The 27,111-nt window shown below is 40.7% G+C and overlaps 1 protein-coding gene across 3 annotated transcripts in view; it reads right to left on the bottom strand.

Moving 5' to 3' along the window:
* GNA14 (G protein subunit alpha 14) overlaps window positions 1-27,111 on the bottom strand; it is a 198,187-nt gene that overhangs the window by 113,724 nt on the left and 57,352 nt on the right. The window lies entirely within an intron of this gene.

The raw sequence follows: 27,111 nt of genomic DNA, 5'->3' as shown, positions 1-27,111 counted from the left end.
TAATATTTTCTATCCCTTAAGTCAATGCTTAGCACAAAACCCAGGAAGCCAAGATGTGATTCCAGTCTCCCTCAGCTAGCTAGCTTATTATTATACTAACACACACCAAATCTATATCTTATTTTCCTGTTGCCTAGTTTCTAGGGCCTTACAAACAGCTTTTCTTTCTTAGGAAATCTCTCCCCTTCAGCATTGCTTCATCTTTCACTTTAGAATAAAGCTCCACAGTGTATTACTGACTTTCTTAGGAGGATTTCAAAGCCTGATGAACTAGGAAATTTTTAATCCACAGTCAAATTTTCAGCCACCTGAATTCTCTCTATATACATATATTTAGAAATGATTCCCTCTAATGTCCTATGAGTCTGTATCTGGAATGGCTGCCTATGAGACTTTGTTAGAAAACTTAAGCAGTTGTAAAAAAAAAAAAAAAGTAAAATTATAGGCCAACACTATGAATTCAATATATAAGGTTTTGGTGAAAGTAGAGTGCACTACCATGAAGCACTGATGTTAAAAAAGGCTTTTATGTTAGTCATGAGGATCTAATGTCACCATGAAGGGACTTAGTGCTTCTCTAGATATGAGGAGATGCAAGGATTGAGATCATAAAATCTGTTCCTCTGTTCAGTTCAGTCGCACAGTCACGTCCTGCTCTTTGTGACCCTATGAACAGCAGCATGCCAGGCTTCCCTGTCCATCAGCAACTCCCAGAGCTTACTTAAACTCATGTCCATCGAGTCAGTGATGCCATTCAACCATTGCATCCTCTGTCGTCCTCTTCTCTTCCCACCTTCAATCGTTCCCAGCATCTGGGTCTTTTTAAGTGAGTCAGTTGTTCACATAAGGTAGCCAAGGTATTGGAGCTTCGGCTTCAGCATCAGTCCTTCCAATGAATATTCAGGACTGGTTTCCTATAGGATGGACTGGTTGTATCTCCTTGCAGTCCAAGGGACTCTCAAGAGTCTTCTCCAACACCACACTTCAAACACATCAGTTCTGTGCTCAGCTTTCTTTATAGTCCAACTCTCACATCCATACATGGCCACTGGAAAAACCATAGCCTTGACTAGATGGAACTTTGTTGGCAAAGTAATGTTTCTGCTTTTTAATATGCTGTCTAGGTTGGTCATAACTTTCCTTCCAAGGAGTAAGCGTCTTGTAATTTCATGACTGCAGTCACCATCTGCAGTGATTTTGGAGCCCAGAAAAATAAAGTCAGCCATTGCTTCCCCATCTAATTGCCATGAAGTGATGGGACCAGATGCCATGATCTTAGTTTTCTGAATGTTGAGCTTTAAAAGCCAGCTTTTTCACTCTCCTCTTTCACTTTCATCAAGAGGCTCTTTAGTTCTTCCTCGCTTTCTTCCATAAGGGTGGTGTCACCTGCACATCTGAGGTTATTGATATTTCTCCCAGCAAACTTGATTCCAGCTTGTGCTTCATCCAGTCTGGTATTTCTCATGATGTACTCTGCATATAAGTTAAATAAGCAGGGTGACAATATACAGCCTTGACGTACTCCTTTCCCTATTTGGAACCAGTCTGTTGTTCCATGTCCAGTTCTAACTGTTGCTTCTTGATAGATTTCTCAGGAGGCGGGTCAGATGGTCTGGTATTCCCATCTCTTTCAGAATTTTCCAGTTTGCTGTGATCCACACAGTCAAAGGCTTTGGCATAGTCAATAAAGCAGAAGTAGATGTTTTTCTGTAACTCTCCTGCTTTTTTGATGATCCAACAGATGTTGGCAATTTGATCTCTGGTTCTTCTGCTTTTTCTAAATCCAGCTTGAACATCTGGAAGTTCACAGTTCATGTACTGTTGAAGCCTGGCTTGGAGAATTTTGAGCATTATTTTACTAGCGTGTGAGATGACTGCAATTGTGTGGTAGTTTGAACATTCTTTGGGATTGCATTTCTTTGGGATTGGAATGAAAACTGATCTTTTCCAGTCCTGTGGCCACAGCTGAGTTTTCCAAATTTGCTGGCATATTGAGTGCAGCACTTTCACAGCATCATCTTTTAGGATTTGAAACAGCTCAACTGGAATTCCATCACCTCCACTAGCTTTGTTCGTAGTGATGCTTTCTAAGGCCCACTTGACTCCACGTTCCAGGATGTCTGGCTCTAGGTGACTGATCAGTCCATCATGGTTATCTGGATCATGAAGATCTTTTTTGTATAGTTCTTCTATATATTCTTGTTGCCTCTTAATATCTTCTCCTTCTGTTAGGTCCATAGCATTTCTGTCCTTTACTGTGCCCATCTTTGCATGAAATGTTCTCTTGGTATCTCTAATTTTCTTGAGGAGATCTCTAGTCTTTCCCATTCTGTTGTTTTCCTGTTTCTTTGCATTGATTGCTGAGGAAGGCTTTATCTCTCCTTGCTATTCTTTGGAACTCTGCATTCAAATGGGTATATCTTTCCTTTTCTCCTTTGCCTTTAGCTTCTCTTCTTTTCTCAGCTATTTGTAAGGCCTTGTCAGATAACCATTTTGCCTCTTTGCATTTCTTTTTCTTGGGGATGATCGTGATCATTGCCTCTTGTACAATGTCATAAACCTCTGTCTATAGTTCTTCAGGCACTATGTCTATTAGGTCTAATCCCTTGAATCTATTTGTCACTTTCACTGTGACAAATTTGACTTAGGGATTTGATTTAGGTCATACCTTAATGATCTAGTAGTTTTCCCTACTTTATTCAATTTCAGTCTGAATTTTGCAATAAGGAGTTCATGATCTGCACCACAGTCAGCTCCTGGTCTTGTTTTTGCTGACTGTATAGAGCTTCTCCATCTTTAGCTGCAAGGAATATAATCAATCTGATTTTGGTGTTGACTGTCTGGTGATGTCCATGTGTAGAGTCTTCTCTTGTGTTGTTGGAAGAGGGTGTTTTCTGTGACCAGTGCGTTCTCTTGGCAAAACTCTGTTAAGCCTTTGCGCTCCTTCGTTTTGTGCTCCAAGGCCAAATTTGCCTGTTACTCCAGGTATCTCTTGACTTCCTACTTTTGCATTCCAGTCTCCTATAATGAAAAGGACATCTTTTTTGAGAGTTAGTTCTAGATGATCTTGTAAGTCTTCATAGAACTGTTCAACTTCAGCTTCTTCAGCATTACTGGTTGGGACATAGACTTGGATTACCATGATATTGAATGGTTTGCCTTGGAAACGAACAGAGATCATTCAAGTACTGCATTTTGGACTCTTGTTTACTGTAGTGGCTACTCCATTTCTTCTAAGGGATTCTTGCCCACAGTAGTAGATATAATGGTCATCCGTGGGCTTCCCTGGTGGCTCAGAGGTTAAAGCGTCTGCCTGCAATGCGGAAGACCTGGGTTTGATCCCTGGGTCGGGAAGATCCCCTGGAGAAAGAAATAGTACCCCACTCCAGTACTCTTGCCTGGAGAATCCCATGGATGGAAGAGCCTGGTGGGCTACAGTCCGCAGGGTCACAAAGAGTCGGACATGACTGAGCGACTTCACTTTCACTTTCTGTTCCTAAAAACATCCAAATATCTAAAGACCTGTCCCACCAGATTTCCTGGAACAGAGTTTGTCAGTCCACCCTGAACTCCCTCAGGGGTTGTTGAAGGTCAACAGCTATAGCCACATGGGATTCAGTCTCCTTAGAGGCAGATGGCAAATGCCTTTGTTGTTCAGTCTTTGACAATGCTCTTGGTAGGTGCCAATTTGTAGTTGACATATATTTGCAGTGTTTATATATATAAACACTAGCACGTGGCAAAAGTACCACATGCCAGAACACATCTATTAGCTACCAAATTCTGTTGGAAATTTTACAAAAAATAACATACTTGTGTCTGCTGGGTAGGTGGCGAGTTAGGAGGTGGTATCAAAATCTACACATGCTTATCACAGTGTGATGTACATATAAATTTTTTTAATGCCATACTTGTTTCATACTTGATTCAAACTATATTTACAACCATTCTTGATACTAAAACCTAATTTTTAAAACTATAATATCAAATAACTTTATAATTTTTGTTTTATTTTTTTAAATGAAATTCCAGTTAAGCCACCTTACTCCCAGTATTTAATATGAAATATTGGGACTCATTCTAACTAGGCTCACTTTACGTAGTCTTTTCCCTGAATCAACCATTTTCAGATCACAGAGCCTCCTAAAGGTTTTAACTAGTGGATTCCAACCCCAGAGTTAGAGCCCTATACCAGATTTCTAGGTTTCTGGGAGCAGACACAGGTACCTGTTCTCAAATGCTCAGCAAATTCAGTCCACCAACTGGGCATTTGGATTGTTCACACAGATGCAATAGCTCGGTGGCAATGGATTAAAGTGTCGATTCTTACCATGTACCACTGTTCTGCAAATGTAAACCTAGGGGCTAAACCCAAGGAAGGGAGAGATTTGTGGATCAAGGGAGTGTCATCATCTCAACTTGATGTAGACCCTTGTTCTCCTCAAAGCTCATGCTGTATTCAATACTATCATTAGGAGGGAGGTACTGAATCAGTTTCCTTAGGATGTGAGTCTGTTTCCATGGTGACAAGAATGTACTCCTTTAAACCACAGGACAAATGAATGGAGCATTCAGTAAATCAAGCGATTTCTGGGTATCTTCAAAGCCCTGGAACAGACAGACATTGGCTGTAAGTCTTACCAAACACTGATTTGTTTCATTTCTAGAAGTGCAGAGGAAGCTAAAGATGGATAAATATATGAGAACTGCATCCCAAACCAATTTGACCCTGGATCAAGTATAAAATATGCCTGATTCTCAGAAGGGCTTATCTTGTCAAATGAAATTACACTGGCTTCACCTTGGATGGCACTGACATTGTAACTGTCACGCATTCAAGCAGCACAAGCAATAGGGAACAAAATGTTAACGAGATTTTTCCTATCAGTCTAACTGAAGTGGTGCTTTCTAAATGCCAAGGATGGTTAATCTCATGTTTTCAAATGGTGACAATGAGCTCAAGAATCTAAGTAAATAATTTTTTAAGTCTACATGATCCTTTCTTTTGTGAACCACCTATTGGACAGCTTTCTATGGAGTGCAACTTTGAGTCATGTCTCTATGTATGTTAGTTTGATAGAGTTCATATAGACCTGCTTTAAAGAAAGACTAGCATTACTTTTACAAACTCTTAGGCAGACTTTACTTGAAGTTGATGGCCATGGATTAGGAAGAATCTTGTCAAAAACTTCAATTTTCACAAAACAATATGATGTGTTTATCTTCAAAATATGAATCTAAGGACTTCCCTGGTGGTCCAGTGGCTAAGACTCAGAGCTCCCAATGCAGAGGGGCCTGGGTTCAATCCCTGGCCTGGCACAGTCAAGTAAATAAATATTAAAAAAATAAAAAATAAAATATGAATCTGCCCTTAGTCAACAACAGAAAACCCTCATCAGAGAGTATGTCTCAAGGTAACTTCCATCAGATCCTTATCAAATTCTTTTCTTAAGAAATGTCCACAGATAATCATTCAAAGAATACACCTTCCACCTCTTCCTCTGAAGAAGTGGTTCTCAATCCTGACCACACTTCAGAATCATCTGAAGTGTTTAAGACAGAAAGTACCTTGAGGGATTTTGATTTAATTGGTCCAAAATGGGGTCCAGGCAGGATATTCTTGGAAAGCCCCGCCCCTGTGAGTCTAAGGTACAGCCCAGGTTGAAGACTAGCAATATCCAGAGGCTATCAGAATCTATTGAGCTCACTTTTTAAAGCACGTTCTATTACACAAGTTATACATAAATACGGGCTTCCCAGGTGGCGCTAGTGAAAAAGAACCAGCTTGCCAATACAGGAGATGCCAGAGACTCAGGTTCGACTCCTGTGTAGGGAAGACCCTTGGAGGAGGGCATGACAAGCTACTCCAGTATTCTTGCCTAGACAATCCCATGGTCAGAGGAGCCTGGTGGGCTACTGTCCATAGGGTCACAAAGAGTCAGACACGACCACGCACACGTACATAAATACATTTCTCCTTTTTTAAAAAGTTAACACGTGACATTTAAATTCTGCCTTGGCCACCTCCACTTCTCCCCTCACCTCCAGTCCTCTCTCAATGATGGGCGCACTTCTAGAAAATTTTCTATTTATTTGCATATATATGTATTTTCACAGCTATATTGGTGAATATACATATATATGAAAATACATGTACATTTCATTTTTCAAAAGAAGTTTTTAACATATGTCATAGCACACATATTATTCCACTGCTCTGTTTTCACTTAACAACATGCCTTTGAGCTCTTTCCATTGAGTACTTCTCTGTCTCATTATTTGTAACTGGTACACAGTAGGAATATTCCACAGTTACTTTTAGAAGCCATTCTTCTATATCTGTGCCATCCAATGTGATAGCCACTAGCTACAAGTGGCTATCACATACTTGAGTCAGGCTGGCAAGAGCTGAGATGTGTCATGAAATACATGCCAGATTTTGAATACTTACTATTAATACTAAGAAAAAATATACATATCTCATTAATAATTTATCTTAATTGCATATTGAAAGGATAACATGTTGGATGTATTGGATCAAATAAAATATGACATTAAAATCAATTTAGCCTGTTGCCTTTTATTTCTATCAATGCAGTGATTAAAAAACATAACACTACTTATATGGTTCCTGTCATATCTCTATTGAATGGCTCTGTTTTAAAAGATGGGTATTTAGGATATTTGCAGTGAATCTGAAATTACAAAGGAAGTGTCCCATCCATGGTTCTCAACAGGGAGCAATTTTGCCCCCCAGGTGACATTTGGCAATGTCTAGACACAGTTTTGGTTGTCACAGCTGGCGTACCACTGGGATCTAATGGGTAGAGGGATGCTACTAAACATCCTACGATGCACACAGCCCCCACAATAAAGAATCATCTGGCCCAAAATATCAATAGCGCTAAGGTTGAAAAACCAAGTGATGCACGAATCATTGTCCACATGTAGGAGTGTTTCTCAAAGGTAGACTTGAAGCCAAAAAATTGCCTGTGCTTTTAAAACATTTATGAACAGGACAAAACTGCCCTCCAGAGTGGTGATGCCAGTCAGCATATCTCAACAGAAGTACATGAAAATACTCAAATCAATCATTAACGGACAAATAAACCTAGCCAAGAAAAGCTCATGAGGTTTCAAAGTGTCCATTCAATATTCTGAATTCTTACTATCATCAAAAGGAATGACAATACAATTCTAAGTCCCAGAGTTTTAAGTAATATTTGGAGGTTTATCCTATTCCCATCCTTTTAAAAACTGTGTTCTTTGCTCTCAGAACACAATTCATGTGGGGTCCTGGCACAGTTAATTTGTAACTAAATCAAACAACTAACTAGTGTCTCTCTCTGCTTTCAACTATGGCTAAAATTTGAATCTTGGGAGAGTCAACTGCAAGTCTAAAATACTTTGCCAGTGTATTAAGAATTATTTGTATTTATCTTGCACCCATACCCAGAACCCCAGAGCACTGTTTTCCAAGCAGTGTTAGTTGCTCAGTCATGTCTGACTCTTGGCAACCCCATGGACTGTAGCCCGCCAGGCTCCTCTGACCACAGAATTCTCCAGGCAAGAATATTGCAGAGGGTTGCCATTTCTTTCTGCAGCAAATGTCACCCATAAGATGACCTCCATGTGTGGTAACTGATAATACAAGTCACGCACCATGACCAGGCATTTGTTCTCAAATGTACCGTATATTTATTAGTTACAGATGATTTTGATGAAGCAGCATGTAGAAATATGTTACAGATCTCAATCTGTTCTGCAAATCCAGAGGAAATGCATTGTCCCCATACTTACATTTTACTAATCTTTTTCAGAAAGCAGGATTATTAGCCTTCTCCTATTTTCAATTTCCATATTTACAAAAATGCACACTGTAGCAAATACGGTTCATGTTCCAAGTTCTCTCCATGACAAATGTACTCTACAGCCATAAAGTTTTTTAGGACAACTGTGACTCTTCTAAGCTTCCTCTGTTATGAACTCCTCATAAAGAACTAATTTTAGCTTTCCTCCTGGAGTGAATTTGAATCATGAATTCATTCTCAGTATGAGAGCATACAAAATGAGACGAGTACTAGAAACAATTATAATTTGTTCTGACTTGCCACCATTTCCCTCCACAGGTTTTAAAAGGTATGTTTTGGGGAGGAGGGGGTAGTTTTCTGGGTAAAGTATTCAAACTTGGGCCAGCAAGAGTTCTCATGACCTTTACCGTGTCTTGGTATAAATTGATATTTACTGGCTTTCCTCTTTGGGGCCTGAGAGGTAACAGATAATAAAAGAAAAAATGAAGGGGAGGAAGAGGAGAAAGAATAAAGGCTGGACTGGAAACTCCTAGAGGAAAGAGACTCATCTTTATTGTTTATCATTCCCTTCACAGCTTCTGGCCCAAGTCTCAGCATAGCTAACCTAACTCAAACATGTGATTAAAGAATGCAAGATGGAATACATACTATCACATATAAAATAGATACCCAACAAAGATCTACTGTATAGCACAGGGGACTATACTCAAGTTTTTGTAATAACCTATCAGAGAAAAGAATCTGAAAAAGAATATATATGTAGAAACACATACATATGTATAACTGAATCACTGTGCTGTGTATCTGAAACTAACAGATACAGTAAATCCTCTATATGTCAATTTCAAAATAAATAAATAAATAAATTCAAGATGGAGAAAAATAATTATCTGGATTAAAAAAGCACACAGATTAGAGTAAAATACTGATTCAGAAACACAAATGAGCACCTGGCCAAACTGGGAGTACTGGATAGGCTGGTGGGAGTTAAGTAGAGCCTCAGGCAGCACCAGGGTACAGGAGGTGAGTAGGCACGGTAAGTCAGGGGGCCCTCCCTTGTTCTCCTGCTGCTCACTCTTTGCAGCCTGCTCAGAGCAAACAGAAGCTGTGCCCAGCAGACCTTCTTTGGCTGGCCCAGTGGAGACAGCAAAGATACAATTTAGAAATCAGAATGACTCTTCAGAAAACCTGCTGCTGCTGCTGCTGCTGCTAAGTCGCTTCAGTCATGTACGACTCTGTGTGACCCGAGACAGCAGCCCACCAGGATCCCCTGTCCCTGGGGTTCTCCAGGCAAGAACACTGGAGTGGGTTGCCATTTCCTTCCTCCAATGCATGAAAGTGAAAAGTGAAAGTGAAGTCGCTCAGTCGTGTCCAACTCTTTGCGACCCCATGGACTGCAGCCTACCAGGCTCCTCCGTCCATGGGATTTTCCAGGCAAGAGAACTGGAGTGGGGTGCCATTGCCTTCTCCGGGATTCTATTTGTAAACAGAATGTCCCATCACTTCTGAGATCAGCAGAACCTTCTCCTACTTGATAGTTTCAGGTTGAACTTCACATCAAACAAGTTCATCAATGCCCAGGCAGCAAGGGCCTCCTATTCAGCCAAGTCTTGATGAGAAACCTAAGTCTCATATGCACGCTCTGATTTCGGAAAGAGCTACTGCTCCAGATGCATTCTTTTTAAATTTGATTTGGGTTTTTTTGCCACACCTCAAGCGTATGGAATCTTAGTTCCCCTACCAGGGCTCACACTTCTGCCCTCAGCAGTGTGAGCTTGTAGTCTTAACCACTGGACCACCAGGGAAGCCCTCTAGATGCATCTTAGGCTGAATATCCAGGCTCTAGTATCTCTTTTGCCTGTGTGTGTGTGTGTGTGTGTGTGTGTGTTTTAAAGTGGGATAGAAGAAATGTTTCTTCCCCATAGAAGGTGGCTTGAATGTACTTGTGCTATAATATTAACAACATCTCAGGGGTGCTCTTATCTTGATCCTGGCAGTGAGGTAGTAACTAACATGAGGGACTAAGAGGTTGGTACAGCGGCATTGAGGTCACTGGTACTTTGGTGTCTAAGATGGCACAACTGGTAAATAGAGGTATACATTGCCAGATGTGGCTGGGTTTTAGCTGCTCCTCTCCTGGGCTGGAGGGGCCAGAATTGTCCCACCCAACAGGTTTCCTGAGCAGCTACTATGTCAGGTCCTGTGAAATGGCTATGAATAAGATGGACATGGTCCCTGCTCCCAGGGAGCATAGAGAATGGTGAGGGATAGATAACTCAACAGAAGTTATGCCATTAATGTAGACAAGTAGATATGCATGCTCTTAATTCTACAATAATGTCCCCCTCAGTTTTCAGTTTTTGAGACATATTCTACATACTATAAAGTTTATCCATCCACTGTGTGCAATTCAGTGGTTTTGTGTATGTGTCAAGTTGTGCAATCACTACTTGATTGCACATAATATCATCTTAGAACATTTCCACTATCCCCAAAGGAAATCTTGTACCCATTAGCAGAGATTCCCCAGGCCCACATCATGCCAGTTCAGGTAACCACCAACCCACTTCCTATTTTTAGAGATTTGCCTATCCTGAACACTTCAGAGTAGGATCATGTAATATGTGCCCCCAAGGCAGGGGGCCCAGGTTCAATTCCTAGTCAGGGAACTAGATCCCACATGCTGCAACTAGGAATTTGCATGCCACGACTAAGACCCAGCGCAGCCAAATAAATGAATAAATAATTTTTTTAAAAAAGATACGGAGCCAATGTAGGATCTTGTAAAGAAAGAGTACAGGAAAATTGGGAGATCGCTTAAGTCAAGAGTGTCAAGAAGGACAGAAGCCAGTGATGTCAAATGCTGAGCAGGAGTGAAAACAGAGCAAGAGGACATGGGGATTTGGCCCAGGTGGAGCAGTGGTAAAGAATCGGCCTGCCAATGCAAGAGACGCAGGAGATTTGGGTTCGATCCCTGGGTTGGGAAGATTCCCTGGAGTAGGAAATGGCAACCCACTCCAGTATTCTTGCCTGGAAAATGCCATGGACAGAGGAGCCTGGGGGTAACAGTCCATGGGGTCGCAGAGAGTCAGACACTCCTGAGCACACATGTACTTGTCTTTGTCATACAGGCCTCAAAGAGAGCAGGATCAGCCTGGTGGCTGAACAGAAAAAAGCGGCGTTTAGCAAACAGGAAGTTCTCTGAATGCTTAGAAGTGAACTGGAGAACAGGCTGTTGGTCACTTGACGACATAAACAGATCAAAGGAACTTCTTTTCAGCAACAAGAACCATTTAGAGAAAATCAGTCAGACAGGGGAGTGAGTCTGAAGATAAGGCAAGAAGAAGCATCACTGAAGGAGCAGGGTGAGAGGAGGATGAAGAGCGCAGATGGAGTCTTGGAAAAGGCAAAAGGTGCTCATGTCCACCTGAGGCTCCAAGCGATGCTCATTTAGGCCACGGAGTTATTCTGGAGTGGTGAGCACAGTGGCTAAGGGCGTGCAAGAAGGTTTGATGCTGTTGGATTGAGACCAGAAATAGCGGTGAGTGGCAGGGAGGGCCTGGCTGCCACTGAACTCTCCCATAAACACCATCTCAGGAGTGGCCCAAACACCGAGGTGACGCGGGGTTTCCCAAACTAGGTGCAAAAAAGTACCCACAGAATGTTGAAGAAGTGAAGTCTTGCTAAGAATTCAGACTGGATATGCAGAAAAGCAAAACAAAACTAGAGGGAAAGACTGGGAGACTAGGCACACACAGGCCCCAAAATACAGCACAGGGCAAAGGCCAGTCTGTGCTGTTTATATGTTACAAGCAGTTAATAGTCAAATGAGAAAAAAATACTCATTTTGCCATTTATATGTGACCCCGACAGTGTAGTCATTTGGGTAAATGGTAAGCATTATGTCAACTCACAAGTGGGAAAAGACATAGAAATATTAAAATACAGCAACTGAGTTCCTTCAACCCTTTCACTTTTCAATCCCATCATTCATTCAGTCATCCTGGTATTCCTACAACATGCTAGTTTCTGGAGGATGAGAATATGAAAAGAGCAGAATGCAGTTTACTCAACCTGAAACTAAACCTTTGTTCAGAGAATTTGAATTCAATGAGTTTGAGGCCTCTGTTTATAGACAAACCGAGAAAATAGTCATTGGTCCTTTTTTTTCAGGAGCTGGAAGAAGGTCACAGATGGACTGAAGAAAGTCAGAAATCCTTGACTTTGATGCTAGGGTGTCATATTATTGACGAATCTGTCTTCACTTGGAGTGTATTTACACTGTGGAATGTTGGTATCTAGCAGAACACTGAAGAGCAATTCAAAGAGGCGGCTGAGATCAGAGGACTTGGTGAAAACCCTAAGCAATATGAACTGGAAAGTTTGTGAAAACTCCTCAGCTTAAGCAGCAAAATCAGGCCATTTGGAAAACTACAGTTGGCTTTCAATGGCAGTGAGTGATTTTTTGGCCAGCAAGTGATTGAAAAAAGAACAGTGATAGTGACAATAAATGTTTCACACACACCACACACACACATAAAGCAGAAGAAAGAGATTTAACTTGGAGAGAGAAGGGATTATAAAATGTGTCCGTAAAAGTACTTAGACTGGGAAATATATTTAAAAAAATTCAGACAAATCTTTCATCTTCCTCCTATCTTGGATCAGTCTTAACTTTCAGACATTTCTCTTTCTTCCTCTTCTCTTTCTTCCTCTTCCTTCTTTCAAAAAATGAAAACAAACATATATTCTTCTTAATTCTACAGACTATGTAATGAGATAGTCATTTCAAGTACATTCCAAAAGATACCTTACAAGAGGCAGCTTTGCTTCAATATGCAATAAACTGATCTGTGACCTGGGACCCAAGGTTTTTAAAAATATTTATGTTAGAGTCACACTCTGTAATTAAAAACTGAAATTAACTAGCTACAAATAAAAAAAATCAAATTGGTTTGAATTAGCCAAGGTAATGAAGTCTATCAAAGACATTAAATATTTTAAAGCGGTCAATTAGCCTAAAAGGCATTCTATGCCTCACAAATCTTGTAAAAGCCTGCTGCCTGTGTGTCTCCTGGGGACTCCGCACATTTTAAAAATGAGGTCAAGCCAGATCGAAATAGAAGGGTGAACACAGAATGCTTCTGAATGTTTTGGGGTCATAATTTAATGAGCTATAGCAATAATTTACTGAATGTTCCATTGGTAGTTTTGTGGAGATAATATTTCAGGGAGACAAGCACAGGTCTGTAAGTGATTAGGAACTGCAGGTAGAAGCCATGAATAATAAGCCTGTTATTAACACACTGTTAGTGTTAAATGAATACTTCGTGAGTTATTTCAGCTAAAATTAGTTTATAGGTTACTTTAATACCCTGCTTGAAAATTACTTTCCTCAAACCTTGAAAACTTTGAGACAATAATCTAGGTTAAACCTTTCTGTATAAAGAATGTTGGAGATGTAGAAAGGGGAACACTGATAGTGAAGATCTAGGTTTCAGCGTCCACTGGGATGTAATCGACTTACATTCAAGGCGTTGAACGTAAGTAAGCTGGCTCCACTTCCCAGGGCACCTGTAGGCTCTGTGAGGGAGTGAAGTGGGGAGGAGGGAAGGTAAAGGGATAAGCAGTAGAATGAGAAAGATCGTTCATCAAAACCTCTATGAGACTCATATGCTTGGTGTCAGGTGGAGAACCATCGAAGTTCAAAGTCAGTCAGTGGCCAAAAACAACTGGACTCCTTGCATCCTCCAGGCGCCACCATTTGTTTATTTAAACCTGTGCCTGCTTCTCTATGGTCACCAGATCAGAGGTGGGGGGAACATTTGGGTGTTGACATTCTACTAGTTTCAGCTCAGGGAGGAAGGGAACGCAACACACAATCTGCCTAGCAAAAGAGTGGACCCGCAGGGAACAGGGGACAAGGTGGCACTGAATATAAACAAGGGTTTGGTGTAAAAACTAGTCTCAGCAACAAGAATATGCTTGACTTTATGGGTATTTACAGTGTAAGGATAAAGGCAAAGCACGATTGAGAGAAATCACGACTTTACATGCCATATTTCTGAACTAAAGAACCTGTTTGGTAATTTCAAGTGAAATGAAGAGGCCCTGCTCAAGCAGTAAAGAAGCCATCTGCAATGCAGGAGACATGGGTTCAATCCCTGTTAGGAAGATCCCCAGAGGTGGAAATGACAACCCACTCCAGTATTCTTGCTTGGATAATCCCATGGACAAAGGAGCCTGGCAGGTTACAGCCTATAGGGTCACGAAGAATCAGACACAACTGAGCATGCACGCATGCACACAGACAGTTCAAGTACACAGGAGCAGTCCTGCTAAGAAAAATGAAAGAAACAACATTTACACAATCTGGAATCCATATATTGTATACACTGTTTTTTTTTTTCTTTTAATTTGAATAGATGGGAACATAAGAATTTCACACTTCATGCTGTTACTCAACCTTTAGGCTTGGCGTTTTGGTCCAGGGAAGGTACAGAAAGTAGCTGCTAGAGTCCCATTTGATTTCAAATCTGGCTAAAATCCAAGTTTCTCAACTTGAAGTTCAATATCATGAAAACTAGACATTGCCTCCTTCTAGAATGTAGGGCTCCTACTGAAATATCAAATTTGCCTAAATTTGCCTAAACTTTCCATATGGAAAGAAACTGAATCCAGGTCTTACTTAAGAGTGCTGTTATTTGGTAGAAACAAATACAATACTGTAAAGCAACTATCCTTCAATTAAAAATACATTTTTAAAAAGAGTACTGTTGATCAACCCTTTCTAATTAGGATCACCTAGATGATTTTTTTAAAAAAATTAATGATGTCTGTGCCCCAACTCAGGCTACTTGAATTACAATATTTAGAGACAAGCCCAGGTAATAATTTTTTAGTTACCTGAGCAATTCTAAGAGGCCATTAAGTTTAAAAATCTCTATTTTAGAAGAAAGCCACCCCATCTCATAGAAATTATCACTTGCTATTGGTTTTGATGCTAGAAAGTTTTAAGAAGTTAAATAAAAGCTCAGAACCCACCCTAGATAATCTGGTTTAACTGGTCAGAGTGGTAAGGGCTGGAAACTGGGATATTCTTCAGGTAATTTTAATGTAACACTAATAGTATAAGTACTGTTTTTGGCAACACTGTTGTTGTTTAGGTACTTAGTTGTACCTGATGTTTTGCAATCCCAGAGACCATAGCCTGCCAGCCTCCTCTGTCCATGGAGTTCTCTGGGTAAGAATACTAGAGTGGGTTGCCACTTCCTTCTCCTGGGGATCTTCCTGAACCAGGGATCAAACCCATGTCTCCTGCGTCTCCTGCTTTGGCAGACAGACTCTTTATCACTGAGCCACAGGGGAAGCCCTTATGGCAACACAGTCATACCTAAAGATCCTTGTCAGAGGTGGACTGACTAAAATTGGGGGGTGGGGGACAGCACCAGGTGGTGCTATCCATGGTGCTGAAACGCCACTGCAAGGAATTTTTAATTGGTAATGACAAGCATTTATTTTAAACATGTTGAAACAAAATCTATTATTGCATATTTTTAAATTAATTTATTTTTAATTGAAGGATAATCATTTTACAATATTGTATTGGTTTCTGCCATACATCAGCCATAGGTATACATATGTCCCCTCCCTCATGAACCTCCTTTCATATTTTTAAATTAAACATAAAAGTTCTTGTAAGCACAAAACTACTGCTGTGTATTTTCAGTTCTATATTGTGACTTGTTAAAGGAGAGATCTTGAAAGAAAGAGGATGCTTTGCTATTTTCTCAGCGATCAGATAGAGTAAAGATCAAAATAATTATGACTGGTGCTCTTGGAAAACTGACATATTTTATTTGTTAGCTACAATAGTGTCCTGAATAATTTTTAATGTTCAAATTACCAAATTTTAAAAAATATAAGTTACTTTACTTTCCATCTAAAATTCAAATGCATAAATATTTATCATTTTTATTTTTCTGCTTAAAAAGATCAAAGTGAAATAATTTGAAAACCGTCTTTTTTCACAGGATAACATTTACCTTATACTATTAACACTATGCAGAACACATCATGAGAAATGCTGGGCTGGAAGAAGCACAAGCTGGAATCAAGATTGCCGGGAGAAATATCAAGAACCTCAGATATGCAGATGACACCACCTTTATGGCAGAAAGTGAAGAGGAACTAAAAGCCTCTTGATGAAAGTGAAAGAGGAGAGCGAAAAAGTTGGCTTAAAGCTCAACATTCAGAAAACTAAGATCATGGCATCTGGTCCCATCACTTCTTGGGAAATAGATGGGGAAACAGTGGAAACAGTGTCAGACTTTTATTTTGGGGGCTCCAAAATCACTGCAGATGGTGATTGCAGCCATGAAATTAAAAGATGCTTATTCCTTGGAAGAAAAGTTATGGCCAACCTAGCCAGCATATTCAAAAGCAGAGACATTACTTTGCCAACCAAGGTCCGTCTAGTCGAGGCTATGGTTTTTCCAGTGGTCATGTATGGATGTGAGAGTTGGACTGTGAAGAAGGCTGAGCACTGAAGAATTGATGCTTTTGAACTGTGGTGTTGGAGAAGACTCTTGGGAGTCCCTTGGACTGCAAGGAGATCCAACCAGTCCATTCTGAAGGAGATCAACCCTGGGGTTTCTTTGGAAGGAATGATGCTAAAGCTGAAGCTCCAGTACTTTGGCCACCTCATGCGAAGAGTTGACTCATTGGAAAAGACTCTGATGCTGGGAGGGATTGGGGGCAGGAGGAGAAGGGGATGACAGAGGATGAGATGGCTGGATGGCATCACTGACTCAATGGACGTGAGTCTGAGTGAACTCCGGGAGTTGGTGATGGATAGGGAGGCCTGGCGTGCTGCGATTCATGGGGTCTCAAAGAGTCAGACATGACTGAGTGACTGAACTGAACTGATTAACACTATTTAATGACACTACCACTGAAGATTTCTAGCTGATGCATTTGTGAGCTTTATTTTAAAAAGGAGTTAATGTGGTGTTATAACTGCAATAATTAGACATAGCCTAGAGGTTAATATTTCCCAACATTTCATCCACATTCCTTATCTAATGACCACAACTGAACTGCCCAGTCAGCAATTTCTTATAATCTCCATGATCTAAAAACCTACGCTTATCCCTTCAAACTTCTATGGAGACGCCATATGTTCCATGATTCTATCCAATAACAACTCAGTAACAAAAGGATTAGATGAAAACTTTAAACCTTTCCTAATTTATAACTGTTCTCTCAATCAGAGACAATGTTTTCCAGAGTGAATGACACTATGAAAATATGAGCCTGATACGCTAACCTGAAAATGCCAAACATCTGAATGCCTCTTTATCAGCAAACAGCTCAGAAACATATTCCTCTTCTTCGCTAAATGCTAACGTTTCCCATAAGGCAGTAGTATGTGCATGCATGAAACCTAATAAATCACACAGGAGTTTCCTTTGGAGCAACTACATTCCCAGCCCTCTAAACAATTGGAAACTAAGAGCTTTAAGCTAGACACCAAGGCACTTGCTAATATGATCCATGGGCTGTTTGAAGAGTTAATGAGGGGAAAATATCCCTTAAGTTTAAATCACTCAAGAACTCATAACTTGAACACCTGAATTTACCTCTTCAGGGGAAAAAAGTATGGAGCAAATACTCTTCATCGGAAACACTCTACACTTCAAAGAAAGAATTTCAGATACATCCCATTCTCCCTAAGTGAATGTTCAGAGCTTTGCCCATTTGGTTAGCATAGCAATAAAACAGAGTACAGTTCTCAGACCTTGAACACAGCTTATCCTTCATCTATTCAAACATTTAATGAATGGGTCTGATAGCCACAAGGCTTTAGTGGATTCAAATCAAGGTGTTTTAAAAAAGAGTCAAGTCCAACTGTATTCCAATAGTGCCCCTCCCCACTCCAAGGCTGTCATAAGTCAGATAAGACTTCTCTTTGCCAAAAGGGCTCTCAGGAGAGAGTTAGTTACCATCAACACAATTAGTCATTTGAGCATAGTCTCTTTAAACTACTGATATTTCCTATCTACAGATTAAACACTCTGGGAACCTATTTACTGACCACTTTCAAAGAGGGCTCTGTAGAATCCAGAAGCAGGAAGACAGAAAAAGATTTTGCAGGAGGTTCTTTGAGATTTCTGGTCACACCAGAAATCAGAGCTCCAGGGGGCTGATTTTAATGGTAAACTCATAATTTCCTCATGTTCCAATAGATCCCAGTACCCCAGTGTCTGGCTCAGCTGCTTACACAGCTCTGTAGTAAATTTGTGTTTCCCATAAAATGATCTCAAAACTCTTTTCTCCAAGGAGTCATACTTTTTATGGAAGTAAACAAAGAAATCATAAATACTTCTCTCTCACCATTTTAAGCATTCCCATCACTTTAATGTGAAGACACTCATCATCAGAACTCACAAACAGGATAAGGGTGATGGAGTGAAACGGGGAATGATGATGGCAACAAGATGACGTCTTGCCTCCCTCTTATATGAGGACCTTTGGGACTGTTCTGCATCAGTGACTCAGTGACTCTGGCCTCTCACATAATTCCAGTAAACTGTATTATGTCTAGGGCCAATGACAGTTTTATACCATTTGAAAAACTTGTTTAGAACTTGTCCTACATTGTGTTTCCAATATGACTCAGCTGTTGGAATAAGTGTAACGGTGAAAAAATAGTAATCTATAACATGAAAAGAACAAGTTTGGTCACAAGTTGCTACAATCTTATAGATTAGCTACCTTAAAAGACAAAATTTCTTAAGTTGAATGAGAGTGAAAAAAATATTTTTATGCCATTACATCTGGATTCTCAGTCTGAACAGTAATGACTGTTTTTCCAGCACTTATCTCACTTAAAACCCTGCCCTCATTTAATGTTTCCCACATCGTAGTTTAGTGGAAATACTTAAGTGCCGTATTTCTGCACATATTTTGACCTTATAAAGAAGTAAGTTTCCTACTGTATATAACACATGGAACTCTGCTCAATGTCATGTGGCAGCCTGGATGGGAGCGTATGGCTCAGTCTCGTCACTGTTCACCTGAAACTATCACAACACTGGTAATTGGCTATACCCCAATACAAAATAGCAAGATTTTTTTAAAAAAAAAAAGAAATAGGTTTTAAACACAAAGAGGATTCATTACCAGAAAAGGCAATGAAGCAGTTGGTCGAGAGGGGCAGAGACTATGGACTCACCTAAAAGACTCTAGTAAAACTTGAAATTCATTGCTTTCATAATAAGTCTTTCCAAATTAATTCTCATCTCAAGAAAAGCCTCTTGGGCCTAGAGAACACTGTGGCCTTTATCTCAGACTATAAGGTGACACTGGTCACGATGCCTAGGATAACTGCCAGGTCACTCTTCTGTCCTGTTCCTGGGGCATCCAGCCCTGGGAGGCAGGGAGACGGGACAGGCTGCCTCTAACCAGGATCACTAAAACCTTGTCATTAGTCTCATCCTCTGCTGCTCCTGTAAAGTTGGAATACCAAACTATGTGGCTGGCCCTCTGGCACCCTGCAAAAATGAGGGGTCTTTCCTCTAAGGCCGGGTATAGCTGAGTGCAAAGGAGCAGAGCAGGTGAAGCTGCTGTCTTCAGGTGAGAATACCTTGTGCCTACACGAACAATTTGCCCTCTCTCACATACTGCAACTAGGAAAAGGGGTGTCCCAAGCCCTGCCCTCCTCCAATAAGAGAAGAAAAAAGGCTTAGAGTCAGAGACAAGCTGCTTGTTTTCTGTCTGCTCAGTGACCTTGGGGCATGTATGTATGCATGCTCAAAGGTGTCTGATTCTATGCGACTCCATGGACTATAGCCCGACAGACTCCTCTGTCCATGGAATTTTCCAGCCAAGAATACTGGAGTTGCCATTTCCTCCTCCAGGGGATCCTCTCAATCCAGAGATCAAACCTGTGTCTCTTGTGTCTCCTGCATCGGCAGATGGGTTCTTTACCAGTGCGCCATCTGGGAACCCCTTGGGCCATGTTCTTTCAATTTCCCAATAATCAAATTTCCCAGTTTTGTAAAGCAGTTTGCTCTGCAAATTCAAAGGCAATCTCAATGATGCCTGCAGTCCCTAGTCTTGGGCTTTTCAAAGACCTATTACTCCTCCTTTAGCCTTTCTACAGTAGGACATGCTGAGTGGACCCCAGGTTCTTCCCCAGGTACAGATATTTTAATGATAGTCTCAGAGACAGAGGCAAAAACAAGGTTTAATAAGTTTCCTTTAATAAGTTTCCTTTGAAGTAATTTCTTCAGTTTAACAGCAAGCATTAGTTTATTCAACTGCAAAAAGCTTAGAGAGAAGTTACTGCTAGGAGTAGCTACTTGGCACTTCCTAGCTCTGCCCCTTCCTTACATCTGGCTATGTACTGGTTGGCCAAAAAGTAACAGCCTGACTGAACTTTTTGGCCAACCCAATACTTCTGTCCTTCTCCACACATCTCTTTGGCATATAATGAAACCCCATCTATTAAGCACCTATTATGAACCAGATCTTTTAGAATTTGGGAAGTTTCTGTCTCCCTCTGGCAGATCAGAAATATCACGGGTCCACTTACAGCAACTTCCAATTCTCATGTAATTTATAATGTATCACTAGAGTGACCATATGAGGTGCTTTGCCCCAAACAGTCCTCATTTGTGCCTGTGGGGCTAGCGAAGCTATTAACAGTGTCCACATTAACAGTCTGTCCACAGACTGTCCCAGTTTGAATGAAAGTTGCATCACCCCCGGGCAAGTACTGCAGATCCACCTGCAGTTTCCATAGGCTTGGCTGGAGTGAAGGGGGAGGAGGAGGACCCATATTACAGGGATCACAAGAAACCTTGGTTACGTGCCAGGCTGTGACAGGCTGTAGGAGGAAACCACGAACCTTTAAAGAAACAAGCTTAGAATCATTTCTTTGCAGACCCAGCCACGTAGAGAAGATGAGCACACAGACTCCATGGCCAGATAAGCCGGCACTGCCACGTCCAGGCTCAGTGCAAACAGGCAAGCTATTTAACCCTCTGTACCTCAGTTTCCCCCTGTGTGAAATGAAGGTACTAGAGAGCCCTTGCGCACTGTTGGTGGAATGTAAACTGGTACAAGTTTTATGGAAAAAAAGACTGGAAGTTCCTCAAAAAGCTGAAAATAGACCTACTATGCATGTGCGCGTGCTAAGTCACTTCAGTCACGTTCGACTCTTTGTGACGCTATGGACTGTAGCCCACTAGGCTCCTCTGTCCATGGGATTCTTCAGGCAAGAGTACTGGAGGGGGTTCAGAACTATCATATGATACAGCAATTCCATTTCTGGATATATTTTCAAAGGAAATAAAATCAGTATCTCCAAGAGAAAAAATAATAAAGTTAATAATAGTACCTACTTCATGAGGTGGTTGTGAATAACATGCACGATGGGCCCGTGCATACGAACTGCTGTAAAGAGTTTTCTGCCACAAGGAACTGACCTGGACCTAGATCCTAGTCATAGTCAATGACACATTGGCAAAACATAAACGAGGTCCATTTTCAGAGGAGAACTGGTGCAAAAGACTTTGGTTTGGATGACAAAATCAACCCAATGAGATTCTCCCTTTTAGGATACAAATGCCTGATGAATAAAGTAGGTCACTGAAGTCGAATCTCAAGTAACAGGAGGCTCTCTTCCCACAGTTTGACCTAATCCTAAGGCCCCAGGGTTCCTGAACCCCTGAAAGAAACCTTGACTCCACATTCCTGTGGACCCTTGTTATATTCTCCCAGCACCCAATTTCATCTGTTGATGGGTCTCTTAAATAAATTCAGCAGGGGGGACAGGCCAAGCTTAGAGGTGCAGGAAAAATCTGGGACCCCAACTGGAACCTTAAACTTGTGAAATCAGAAATTCTTCACCCTACTCTCTGATCTGACCACAGCTTCAGATCAGCTTGGCTCCTTGCAGCTCATCCATACCATGGGTTCCTTGAAACCCTCAGTGTTCCTCAAACTATTTTCCCTCCTGGCTTCATTGTCTTTCCTACACAGTCTGGATCACGTGTCCTACCATTTTAACTCCTTTTCACAGGAATTTTACGTTCACCTTTCAGTGTTCCTCCAACCTGTTGTTTTTTTTGGGGGGGTCGGAGGGTCATGCAGCATGTGAGATCGTCCTTCATAGTGATCTAAACCGTGCCCCTGCAGTGGAAGCACTGGAGTCCTGACCACTGGGCTGCCAAGGAAGTCCCCCAACCATGAATTAATCCTACTTTGCACATGAAAGCCCCAAAGCAGCTACAGTATATCTGAGATGTGTGCTACTATTCAAATTACAGTTTACAATCTCAGCAGGCCCTCTGTGCTGCACTGTGGTCAGTCACTCACCCACTAATATTCTCGCCTTCATCACTGCGTTCTACAACTGTACTAATCTTTCTCCCTCAGCTCATGTATTTCTCTCTCCTCCACCACTTTGCATTCCAGGCATATAGACTCTGGTTTAGGAAACACTGTCCATCAGGATAAAATCCAGGGTCCTCAGTTGCTGTCCACCTGATTCTCCTGCAATCCTACCCAGCCCCTTGGCCTTGTAGTCAGCCAACACTTGCTGCTAGTTTGCACATCCACTCTGCGTAAGCTGTTATATCTATCCAAATGTCTTTTCCTTTTCCCTTGTCCACCTGACAAATATTCAACTTCTCAAACACAATCCTCTTCGCCTCATCAATTCAGCTGCCATAAAATCTAATCCTTCACTTCCCTCTTACCATGTGACACCTCCTATATATTTCAGTGGTTGTATAAGGTATCTATGGGCTTCCCTGGTGGCTCAGACCTGCCAACACAGGAGACCTGGGTTCAATCCCTGGGTCAGGAAGATCCCCTGGAGAAGAAAATGGCAACCCACTCCAGTATTTTTGCCTGGGAAATCCCATGGACAGAGAAGCTTGGCAGGCTACAGTCCATGAGGTCACAAGAGTTGGGACATGACTTAGCAACTAAATAAGAACAACAAAATAAGGTATATGTGGTGGCTTAAGTATCATCTGCCTATCTTATTTGCCATAAGAAGTTGACCTCCATAACGTCAGAGGCCTGGTCTTGATTATGACTGCATTCTCAGGATATTGAGAATTTCCAGAAGGTGCTCAAAACCACGGATTGTATGGATAGAAACCTGGTCTGGCTGGTAGGGCTGGGTTTTCACACCTCCACTCAATTATGTCAAAGGCTCTCCACTGATTTCTGCAGTGCTGGCATCTGAAATGTGTTCTGGTCACACTGCACATAGATGCACAGAGACTTCCCCACGAGGCCTAGGTGTCCTGGGATAAGCAAGAGCTTTACTGCATCTCCAACAGACCTAATTCCCAAACAATGTAAGAGACGGCAAAGCCTTTGTTTTTTGTTTTTGTTTTTTTTTTTTTTTCTAAATCTGCTCAGGAAAAGGAGGCAAGGCCTTAAAGAGTTCAAGTTTGGAGGGATGGGAAGAAAGAAAACAATCAAGGGAGACAAGAAAGCATTAAATGTAATCCTGAGGTCATTAGCCCTTCAGTGAAGAAGGCAGATAAATCACAGGCAGCTGGGAAATGTGGAAGCTTTGGCAACAACAAAAACAACAGTCCATTTGAGGGATTTGGACTCCTCTGACTCCAGATTCCAAAACAAATGCTTTCTTTGTAAGTTCATGAAATTCCAGTAAACTTCTGTTTGGGATTTTAATTATTTTTATCTTCATTTTGGCTGAGGAGGTGAAGATTTTTAAAAATCTTTTCATATTCATTCTATGTGGCTCCAACTGACCCACTTTTTCAGTTTAAAAAAATTTAACTGGAAAATAGTTGATTTACAATGTTTTATGAATTTCAAGTGTACCGCACAGTGATTCAGTCATACATATATCCATTCTTTCCAGATTCCTTCTCCATATAGGTTATTACAAAATATTGAGTATAGGCCCCTGCACTGTACAGTAGGTTCTTGTTGTTTATCTATATTATACATAGGCATGGGTATATGGTACTCTCAGATTGCTAATTTATCCTTTCCTGCCCCTACCTTTCCCCTTTGGTAAACATAAGGTTTTTTTCTATAACTGTGAGTCTGTTTTTGCAAATAAGTTCATTTGTATCATTTTTTTAGATTCCACATATAAGTGATAGCATATGGGATTTGTCTTTATGACTTAAAATAACAATTTATAGGTCCATCCATGTTGCTGCAAATGGCATTACTCCATTCATTTTATGGCTGAGTAATATTCCTATATATATATATATATATATATATATATATATATATACACACACACACACACACACACCATATCTTTATCCCTTCATCTGTCAATGGACATTTAGGTTGTTTCCACGTCTTGGCTATTGTAAATAGTGCTACAAAGAACACTGGGGTGCATGTATCTTTCTATTATTTTTTTATTGAAAGATAATTGCCTTATAGAATTTTGTTGTTTTCTGTCAAACCTCAACATGAATCAATCATAGGGACACATATATCCCCTCCCATTTGAATCTCCCTCCCATCTACTGCCCCATCCCACCAACCTAGATTGACACAGAGGCCCTCTTTGAGTTTCCTGAGACATAGAGTAAAGTCCTGTCGGCTATCTATTTTGCATACGGTAATGTAAGTTTCCATGTTACTCTTCCATACATCTCACCCTCTCCTCCCCTCTCCCCATGTCCATAAGTCTATTCTCTATGTCTGCATCTCCACTGCGGCTCTGTAAATAAATTCTTCAGTACCATTTTCTGGATTCCATACATACGTGTTAGAATATGATATTTATCTTTTTTTTTCTCACTTCACTCTGTATAATAGGCTCTAGGATCATCCACCTCATCAGAACTGACTCAAATGTGTCCTTTTTATGGCTGAGTAATATTCCATTGTGTATATGTACCACAAATTCTTTATCCATTCATATGTCAATGGGTATCTAGGTTGCTTCCATGTTCTAGATATTGCAAATATTGCTGCAAGGAATAATGGGATACATGTGTCTCTTTCAATTTTGGTTTCCTCAGGGTATATGCCTAGGAGTGGGATTGTTGGGTCATATGGTAGTTTTATTCCTAGTTTTTTAAGGAATCTCCATACTGTCTTCCATAGTGGCTGCATCCATTTACATTCCCACCAACAGTGCAAGAGCATTCCTTTTTCTTCACACCCTCTCCAGAAATAATTGTTTCTGGACTTTTGGACAATGACCAGTCTGAACGGTGTGAGGTGATACCTCATTGTGATTTCGATTTGCATTTCTCTAATAATGAGTGATGTTGAGCATCTTCTCACGTGTTCATTAGCCATCCGTATGTCTTCTTTGGAGAAATGTCTCTTTAGGTCTTTTTCCCACTTTTTGATTGGGTTGTTTGTTTTTCTGGAATTGAGTTGTATGAGCTGTTTGTATATTTTGGAAATTAATCCTTTGTCAGTTGTTTCATTTGGACTTCCCTGGTGGCTCAGACGGTAAAGCGTCTGTCTACAATGCGGGAGACCCGGGTTCGATCCCTGGGTTGGGAAGACCCCTGGAGAAGGAAATGGCAATCCACTCCAGGACTATTGCCTGGAAAATCTCATGGACAGAGGAGCCTGGTAGGCTAGAGTCCATGGGGTCGCAAAGGGTCGGACACGACTGAGCGACTTCACTTCACTTCACTTCATTTGCTATTATTTTCTCCCATTCTGAGGGTTGTCTTTTCACCTTGTTTATAGTTTCCTTTGCTGTGCAAAAGCTTTTAAGTTTAATCAGGTCCCACTTGTTTACTTTTGTTTTTATTTCCAATATTCTAGGAGGTGGGTCATAGAGGATCTTGCTTTGATTTATGTCGTCTAGTGCTCTGCCAATGTTTTCCTCTTAAGAGTATTATAGCTATATAGTTTTATAGCCTTACATTTAGGTCTTTAATTGATTTTGAGTTTATTTTTATATATGGTGTAGGAAGTGTTCTAATTTCATTATCTTACATGTAGCTGTCCAGTTTTCCCAGAACCAATGATTGAAGAGGCTGTCTTTGCCCCATTGTATATTCTTGCCTCCTTTGTCAAAAATAATGTGCCCATAGGTGCATGGGTTTATTTCTGGGCTTTCTATCTTGTTCCAGTGGTCTACGTTTCTGTTTTTGTGCCAGTACCATACTGTCTTGATGACTGTAGCTTTGTAGTATAATCTAAAGTCAGAATGGTTGATTCCTCCAGCTCCATTCTTCTTTCTCAAGACTTCTTTGGCTAATCAGGGTCTTTTGTGTTTCCATACGAATTGTGAAAATTTTTTGTTCTAGTTCTGTGAAAAAAAATGCTACTGGTAATTTGATAGGGATCGCATTGAATCTGTGGATTGCATTTAGCAGTATAGTCATTTTCACAATATTGATTCTTCCTACCCAGGAACATGGAATATCTCTCCATCTGTTGATGTCATCTTTTATTTCTTTCGTTAGCATCTTACAAATTTCTGTGTACAGTTCTTTTGTTTCCTTAGGTAAGTTTATTCCTAGATATTTAATTCTTTGTGTTGCAATGGTGAATGGAATTGATTCCTTAATTTCTTTCTGATTTTTCATCATTAGTATATAGAAATGCAAGTGATTTCTGTGTATTGATTTTGTATTCGGCAATTTTGCTAAATTCACTGATTAGCTCTAGTGATTTTTGATACTATCTTTTTGGGTTTGCTTATGGCAGACAGTGAAGAGGAACTAAAAAGCCTCTTGATGAAAGTGAAGGTAGAGAGTGAAAAAGTTAGCTTAAAGCTCAACATTCAAAAAACGAAGATCATAGCATCTGGTCCCATCACTTTATGGGAAATAGATGGGGAAACAGTGGAAATAGTGTCAGACTTTATTTTTGGGGGCTCCAATATCACTGCTGATGGTGACTGCAGCCATGAAAAATTAAAAGACGCTTACTCCTTGGAAGAAAAGTTATGACCAACCTAGATAGCATATTGAAAAGCAGAGACATTACTTTGTCAACAAAGGTCCGTCTAGTCAAGGCTATGGTTTTTCCTGTGGTCATGTATGGATGTGAGAGTTGGACTGTGAAGAAGGCTGAGTGCTGAAGAATTGATGCTTTTGAACTGTGGTGTTGGAGAAGACTTTTGAGAGTCCCTTGGACTGCAAGGAGATACAACCAGTCCATTCTGAAGGAGATCAGCCCTGGGTATTCTTTGGAAGGAATGATGCTAAAGCTGAAACTCCAATACTTTGGCAACCTCATGCGAAGAGTTGTCTCATTGGAAAATACTTTGATACTGGGAGGGATTGGGGGCAGGAGGAGA

Source organism: Ovis aries, chromosome 2 (genome assembly GCF_016772045.2).
Source record: "Ovis aries strain OAR_USU_Benz2616 breed Rambouillet chromosome 2, ARS-UI_Ramb_v3.0, whole genome shotgun sequence".
Classification (NCBI taxonomy): domain Eukaryota; kingdom Metazoa; phylum Chordata; class Mammalia; order Artiodactyla; family Bovidae; genus Ovis; species Ovis aries.
The sequence above is the reverse complement of the archived record's forward strand: the minus strand, read 5'-3'. Positions and strand labels throughout refer to the sequence as shown.